This window comes from Enhydra lutris, unplaced genomic scaffold (genome assembly GCF_002288905.1).
Source record: "Enhydra lutris kenyoni isolate GAN:26980312 unplaced genomic scaffold, ASM228890v2 scaffoldscaffold19, whole genome shotgun sequence".
Lineage (NCBI taxonomy): Eukaryota > Metazoa > Chordata > Mammalia > Carnivora > Mustelidae > Enhydra > Enhydra lutris.
Genome location: NW_019154103.1, coordinates 26,112,412 through 26,121,080, shown reverse-complemented (window position 1 = coordinate 26,121,080; position 8,669 = coordinate 26,112,412). Strand labels below are relative to the sequence as shown.

Genomic DNA, 8,669 nt, shown 5'->3' with positions numbered 1-8,669 from the left:
GCATTTTCACAAGTGTGAAGCTAGAGGATTCAGTAGTGAGGCCCCTGGTAGGAGTAGGAATGATTCATTATTTGAAGGAGGTATGACTCAGTTTTGGAAGATACAAAGTGATTTCTAAATGGCCCAACTGACTAGGAGTTTTCAGGCTTTGAGGATGGTCTTTACCAGTTTTGAATATGATTGTGTGTGTGTGTGTGTGTGTGTGTAAAATTAACATACAATAAAATTCACTCATTTAAAGTGAAATTCAGGGGCACCTGGGTGGCTCAGTGGGTTGAGCCTCTGCCTTTGGCTCAGGTCATGATCTCAGGGTCCTGGGATCGAGCCCCACATTAGGCTCTTTGCTTGGTGGGGAGCCTGCTTCCCCCTCTCTCTCTGCTTGCTTCTCTGTCTACTTGTGATCTCTCTCTCTCTCTCTGTCAAATAAATAAATAAAATCTTTAAAAAAAATAAAAATAAAGTGAAAATTCAATGGTTTTTAGTAGTCATAGAATTATTATTTTAATAATTTAATACAGGAAATTTAATTGTAAACAACTTGAAACCAGCCACGCTGCCAGCCGCACTCTCGTATTCTTCCACAGAATCCATGCCTACCTCTTCCCCATCTTTCTCCAGAGCTGCCAAGTTCTCCTGGGCCTCAGAGACCTCTCTTTCCTACATGCCTTCCCCCAAGTACAACACATAAATGTTCACTTTGCTTCATGAGATCAAACTTACAGTTCAGGCAGGCCCAGAGCTCAGCCATCGCAATGGTATTGCTCAGTATGCCCACACTCTGTTGCTCTTTGGCCAGGTCTCCCCGGGGGATGGCAATCAGAGGGCTGGTAGTTGATGTCCGCTTTAAATCTAGTTGGGCAACATCCACAAACTGGGTGTTGCATTTCATCCTGTTGCTGGTAAAGGCTGTGTTGATGTTGGCTTGTCCCTCCAACACCACATGCCACAAACCACATACTTGCTGTGGCAAGAGTCATACTTGGCCATTTGATTGGCTGGCTTCAGGCAGGCGTTGGTGATCTTGCTGCTCATCGTAGGCCTTCTTAGCGGAGATGCCTCGGAGTAGGTGGCCCGGGGAAAGTAGATGTGGGGGTATGGGACGAGGTCAGTTGGGAAGTCTGTCAAATTCACATTCAGGGTACTGTCAAATTGCAGAGAGGTGATGATGATAGACACAACCTGCCCAATCAAACAATGGAGATTAGTATGTATGATATTCAGGTTGCGCTGACCTATGTCATAGAAGGCTTCCTTGGTGACCATGAAGGCACAGCGAGAATGATCTAAGGTCATGTGAATGAACAAGAAGGAATTGTAGGGCTCCACCATGGCTGTGGAAACCTGGAGGACCGGCAAATTTGAGGTTGGGCTTCTTGCCATAGACCACCAAGAACTGATTCATGAGCAGGGGCACAAACCTGGGGCTGGTGCTGTCCCCAAAGCTGTGGAAGATGAGCAAGTCCCACAGCACTGTACAAAGATCTGCCAGTTTTCAGATCCAGTCCAGGTCACGATCTCCTAGCCAATAATGTAATGGCCTTTGGCATCATTATCGCCTGTGTCTTCTTTCCCAGGGATCAATGCCAAGCACCCATTTTTTAAACTTTTCTGAACTTAATTTTAATTTTCTCTTATTTCTTAAAATGGCAATGGGTTAACAAAGTATGCAAATGATTTTGAGTGCCATTATATATATATGTATTTTGCTTCCTTAAGTGTTCATGTTAAAAAGAAAAAGTAGCTGAACAATTTCATGGTTTTCTGCTCTTTGGTTTGGAGAATAGTGACTCCATTGTCACAGATGACATGGATACTGTCAGTATCTATGTGATACCTAATGTTACAGATCTTTTCAAATACCTGGGTGCTTGGTATGATGTGCACATAAAAACTGGGTGACTCGCAGCATTTTAAATTATTCTTGAAGACACAGCCATCATTCACCAAATGGCCCCTCTTCTATGAGTGTACAAATCCATGCAAATTTTTACTGTTTTACCACCAGATGTCAGCCATTCACTACACTGGTAATAACTACCCTGAAGAATGCTTTATAAAAATCTATGTGGCTGTCACCTTCATCTCTCCTTCCCTCTGTCCCTCTTTCACCCCTTCTTGCTCTGACCATCAAGTCAGTTTTTTTGACCACTTCAGAGAAGGAAAGGAGAGGGAATCCCAAAATCCAAAGGTTGGTAGCTGGCTTTCTATCAGTAAGAAAAGTAAGGACCTGAGCAGTTAAGTAGGATGATAGAAGGTATTTGACCATATTTGTGCCATGAGTTTGGGGAATATATCATACTAATTATAAATAAAATGAGGGGATTAATTTATGTTCTTGAACAGATGCTACCAATATTTATTGGGGTGAGATTAAGACTCAGTCATTTACAGAAGAATGCTTGCTAATAAATGAAGAAAAAATAATATAATTAGAAAACCATTATTATTTAAGAACTCCCCCAAAATTATAGATTCAGGAAAACATCACCAATGGATAAAAAAAACTATTAGGTAAAAGTTTTGGGGGAATAGATATTCACATGATCTTAAAAATGTTTTCTCTCCTACTCTGTCTCTTAATCTCACAAAACAAACTGAGGGTTGTGGGGGTGGGGGGTTGGTAGGGAGACAGTGGTTGGATTATGGACTTTGGGGAGGGTATGTGCTATGGTGAGTGCTGGGAAGTGTGTAAACCTGACGATTCACAGACCTGTACCCCTGGGGCTAATAATACATTATTTGTTAATAAAAAAATAAAAAATAAATCTCAAAAAGATGTTTTTTTCTCAGAAACACTTTATAAAGAAAAGGTAGAAATGGAACATATATAATGGGAATTTGTTGGACATTTAAAAAAATTTTATTGTTTTTAAGATTTTAGTTATTTATTAGAGAGAGCACGAATTGCAGGGGGGGTACCAAGGGAGAGGGAGAAGCAGACTCTGCACTGAGCAGGGGGCCGGGGGCTGGATGCAGGGCTCAATCCCAGGACCCTGAGATCATGACCTGACTGAGCCATCCAGGTGCCCTGGACATCATTTTACTTAAGTGATCAAATGTAGCATCATCAATAATGGAGCAAACTGACATTGTGTGTCTCTTAATATGAGGCGGTGGGAAGTAGGCATCATCAGAATTATAAATCAATCATGAGAAAAAAAGATGAAGTTACAGTGGGAGCCCTTGTGCAAAATGACTGGCCTGTACTATTTTTTTTTTAAAGATTTTTATTTATTTATCAGAGAGAGATCACAAGTAGGCAGAGAGGCAGGCAGAGAGAGATGGTGGGGAAGCAGGCTCACTGCTGTGCAGAGAGCCTGATGCAGGACTTGATCCCAGGACCCTGAGATCATGACCTGAGCCCAAGGCAGAGGCTTAACGCAGTGAGCCACCCAGGTGCCCCAGACTGGACTATTAAAAGTGTTGATGTTTTGGAAGAAGAAGAATGGCAAAAGAATTACTTTAAAAAGACAAAAGGGGCGCCTGGGTGGCTCAGTGGGTTAAGCCGCTGCCTTCGGCTCAGGTCATGATCTCAGGGTCCTGGGATCGAGCCCCACATCGGGCTCTCTGCTCAGCAGGGAGCCTGCTTCCTCCTCTCTCTCTGCCTGCCTCTCTGCCTGCTTGTGATCTCTCTCTGTCAAATAAATAAATAAAATCTTTAAAAAAAAAAATAAATAAAAAATAAAAAGACAAAAGAGGGGTCGCCTGGGTGGCTCAGCGGGAAGAGGCCTCTGCCTTGGGCTCAGGTCATGATCCCAGGGTCCTGGGATGGAGCCCTGCAGTAGGCTCTCCGCTCAGCGGGGAGCCTGCTTCCCCACCATCTCTCTCTGCCTGCCTCTCTGCCTACTTGTGATCTCTCTCTGATAAATAAATAAATTAATTAATTAATTTAAAAAAAGGAGACAAAAGAGTTGTAAGAAACAACTGCATCATGTGAATATTAATTGGATCCTGGATCAAAAATAGAAAGCTCCAAAGGGAATTTTAGAGATATTGGGGGTTCAAATGTGGACTACATATTAGCTGATATTAAGGAGTCAGTGTTAAATTCTTTTGTGTAACAATGTTTCTGTGGTTATGTAGGAGAATGCCTAATTCTTAGGTGATATGTGTTGAACTATTGAGAGTAAATGTTATGATGTCCTCAAATTATTCTCAAATTGTTCAGTAGAGGTAAATTAGTGCATGCATTGCACACCTGTGAGAAAGAGAAAAACACATATGGCAAAATGTTAATCTCTGGTACGTATAAGCGAAGGGTATATGGATAGTCAATATGACAGTCTTCAGTATTGCAATGGCTTTGAAATTTTCAGAGGAAGAACTGGGGACAAAAGAACATCATAATTTGTTTGTTTTAGAATGAATAGTATTGACTGAACATCCATGATTTATATTTTTTTAAGTAAGGCAACTATCTCTTTTATTGATTGGAAGCTACCTGTTTCCATCAACCTTAGATGATATAGTATATCTAGATATATAGTATATCATCTATAGTATATCATATAGTATAAGAGACAGATTTTAGGTCTCAAATCTTTGCTCTTGTTTTCTTTGTATATTTTGATTGTCACTATTATTGTGACAGATCCAAATTGAACACTTCTTCTTATATTCAGTATTGTTTGTGGGAATTTGAGACTCTTTTCATTTATACACTGGTACAGACTTAATTACTCAATGTCCCTTTTTAATGTAATGAGTTAAGCACCACACAAATAGGCATTTCAGTAAACCTCTTTATCCAAGAAATAGAACATTAGTGCCTGTCTCCTATTTTTTTCTTACCAGAATCAACATTTATTCAACTGGCAGTAGTATCTGAAGTTTTCTTGGGGAAACAAATTCTCTATAAATCATCAGTGTGGTTACTGTGAGATGTGACTCTGCTCTGGTTCTACATATCACACTTTCCCTGCCTATGGTGATTTGTTCTAAAGTTGCACAGAAATCAAATCAGGCCAGTTAGTCAATGTATTAGAACTCTTTAGAAAAGGAAGTTATCTCCCTCAAAGTTAATGCTGGGAGGATTTAAACTCAGAGTTGCTGGTGGCCACCTTTATTACTTCTGGGTGGAGAGTGTGCATGAAAATGAATCCTTTGTAGGAGAAAGACAAACTGAGGGATGATGGGAGGCAAATTTCTGATAGCATCTTCTGAGTTGCTGAATCTAGCCATGCCTTAGTTTTTCAGCTATGTGAATGAATAAATAATAGTACTATATCTTAATAAATTATTAATTTTTCATTATTTTCATTATCATTATTAATTCTTAATAAGTAAGAATTGGGTGAATTGTGATTTATGACTAAAGAAGTTTGACTAATAAAATGGTCTGTATTTTATAGGTATATAAGATATAGCTATAGGTGGGTTCAGAATGGTGTATAGTAAGATCTAGTGCTTGGAATTTTCAAACTTTCTCATCTTAACCCGGCGTTCTTTCCGAAGTCAATATTGGCTAAGACTAGGTTGCACTATTGAATGGAACTACCTCCTTATCTGGAAGTTAGTCATAAGAACCAGTGCATTTGTGCTGTTCTATCCATTTGCATGCTTACTTCAGCTCCTGGACAATATATATTTTTAAAGACATGGAGAGTGATGTTAGTATAATAGAGGAAATAGATGAAACATTCTCAAGTAACTGGTTTGTTCAGGTTACGTATGTATGTGTGTAGGAGGAAACGCGTTTTTGCTCGAAAATGAAAAGAGTTCTTTTATTGTCAAACTTGTCTTTATAAATTCGTCTATTTCATATTCTTTCTTCATATGTCCAGACTTGGGCACTCTCTTATCAAGTCTTCATTGGTAAATCCCTGTGATGGTACAGTGTACTCAGTTTTGGAGCACAGAAAACACTTGTTTCTTGTTTTGTAGCTTTAGTTTAGAGGTACGACCAACATCTCTGTGCTTTGGTGTTTCAGAAATCGGAAGACTATAAGGAGGAGTCACATTTATCATCATCAGTGTATTCTCTAGATTGAATATATATGCTCCCTTAAATAATGATGCAGGAAAAACACAACAAATGTATCTGGAGAGAGAAAGAGAAAATAAGACTAGCATGGTGGCCTGTGAAGGACATCACTTGTATTTTTGTCTTTGGGATGATCAGTGTTAAGGGAACGGAAGGGAGAAGTTGCTGGTAGGTAAGTTCTGGCTGTGAACATAATTTGCACCTGTGGTTTCTGTGATGTGGGTTTGAGGAAGTGGGATCAATGACTTCTAGGCCTCTCTCTCTGGAGACCGTATATTTGAGAACATGGCTTGGCATGCCTAATAATTGTTTTAAGGCTTGGCTACTCTCTGTGGGACTGTATTTCTTGGAGATGGTCCATAGAACACCTGGGTCCAAATCACCAGGGATGCTTCTTAAAAAATGCAGAGATCTGGGCCCCACCCAGCATAGTGAATCAGAAACTCAGGGTACAGGATCAAGAGTCAGTCCTCTTGAAATAAGTACCCACAGCTGATACTTATATTCACTGAAATCTGAGAAGTATGCTATGGGCATCATCAACTTTGACTTACACCAACTTTGAGCTATTAGGTAGATGACAGTCTGGGGAAAAAGTCCTAAAACCAAGTCTTTGGCTTCCCTTGTCATTCAGTTACTTAAATATTCAATTTATATAACATTTGAGTGAGAATGTAAAGATGCATGGGAATTTTGAGAAAGAATATGCTGATTTGATAAACTAAGAAGAAAGCTTAGAACAAAAGATTTTATGCATATGATAATTCAGGCCAATTCAGTGAATGACAGAGCTATTCTTTTTCCTTCCCTAAGTAATACTCTCTGGATAATTTAATGTAAAAAAATCAAAGCCCAGCTGTTTCTCTTTGCCTTTTCAATAAGTCAATTATGCCTATTTTATTTATCCAATTTAAAACACTGAACAATTAAGGCAGTCAGATCTTGGTACTAATGGTCAAAATTAAAATACCCGAGACCCCATCTTCTCTCACCAAACATTTGTAAACCATAATGTATGTGAAAATATAGATATTGACTCATAGTAACTGGCACAGTGGAACAGCTGTTCTCAAAGACAGCAGTTTTCAGTGCTGGATGCACATTAGAATTACCTAGAGAAATTAAAAAGCATGACCTATACCAAGATACTCCTCTAAGTCAACTAAATCAGGATCTCTGGAAGGAGTGGTCCCTGCCTTTTTTACTTCTTAAATTCCCCAGGTGATTCTACAGTAAAGCCAGGGATGGGATCCACTTCTTTAGGCGCTTCCTAAGCAGGGCAATCTCTGAGGGTCTCAATAAATGAAATTCAGCTAAGAGCAATAATCAGTGGAGAGACTGTTTGAAGGCAATGGAGTTCATTCATTTCTAGTCTACCGTCTTCTGTCAAGCCAGGTTAGTAGAATAAGGGTAGTGTACTAGGACAGGATTGTTAACACCCCAGATTTTCTTTTCCCGATTTCTTTTTTATCATGCAATTTGCTTATTTTAGGCATAAAATTCTGCATGCTATAGTAAGGCTGCTATAGAACAGGGCTGCCAAAGGTATTTGTCTACTCTATGGATATCCTTGAAGGCCTCAGTGACACATCTTGCTGCTGTCTTTCAGAAGGTACTTGGGAGCAAGTTTTTCTGGTCTTATAATTAGGAACTCTAAATGTTTAATGGGCTCATGAATTATGTAAGTAATTGAGTTTTATTTAATGAGCTGCTAGAAAGTTTAGAGGCAAATTCTCTCCCTCGAGCAGGTGTAATAGGAATGACTTTTCTATTAACTTTTCCATTTTTATCTTTGCTCTCCCTTTATCTTTCTTACCTCCTTATAATATAACATTTTCATATTTATTTTTATTTTTTTGAATCCATCAAGTCACTGTAAACTGTTTAGGAACATTTGATAACATTCAAAAAAGTAGCTGATGGAGCTGAGGGTCAAATATTGTACCACAAAAGTGCAAGTCAGCTAATTTCCTCCATGTAAGCAAACTTGAACACCATCAAAGTCAGTGCATAAAACATTTACTTTGGGGTATTGGACTAATTCTCACATTGAAATAAAAAAAAAATATGTACCAGTGGACAGGCACATATACATCAGAAGAGTTGTTATTCTACATTTACATATTTACTGCTGATGGTATCAAAAGGGAAATAAAGGAGTGGTCAAGGGAGGAAAATGTTATTCCTCATTTGAGAAGGAAGATCATAGGAATACAAAGAAAGGTGAAGTTTCTACTTGGGGAAGATGCCCAAATTAAGCTTGCAAGAGAAGGCAATCATCTTTGGTATCAATGATGAGAGTAAAAAAATCTGAGTTAGATTTTTAAAAATAACATAACTGGAAGACACTCTAACATAATTTTTTACAAAGCACTCTATAATGTTTTCATGATTGGTCAATTAAATCTCCACTATGCCACTATTAAGATGCTTGAATTGCATGTAGGCATTTTGAAGAAAGGGTTCTAGAGTCTGATTATTATATGAAGGAAAGTTATCAGGTTCTTACTAAATTGCATTGATGGATTATAATGGAAAAGATGTCATAAAAGTAATTTGTATGGGGGAGGAGCAAGATGGCAGAGAAATAGGGAATCTAAATTTCTTCGGGTCCCAGGAATTCAGCTAGATAGTTATCAAACCATTTTGAACCTACAAACTCAACAGGAGATCGAAAAAAAAGAAT

At 38.8% G+C, this 8,669-nt stretch overlaps 1 pseudogene; it reads right to left on the bottom strand.

The window, feature by feature from the left end:
- Positions 1-501: 501 nt before the first annotated feature.
- LOC111148347 lies at positions 502-5,181 on the bottom strand (annotated as a pseudogene).
- Between the last annotated feature and the right edge of the window lie 3,488 nt (positions 5,182-8,669).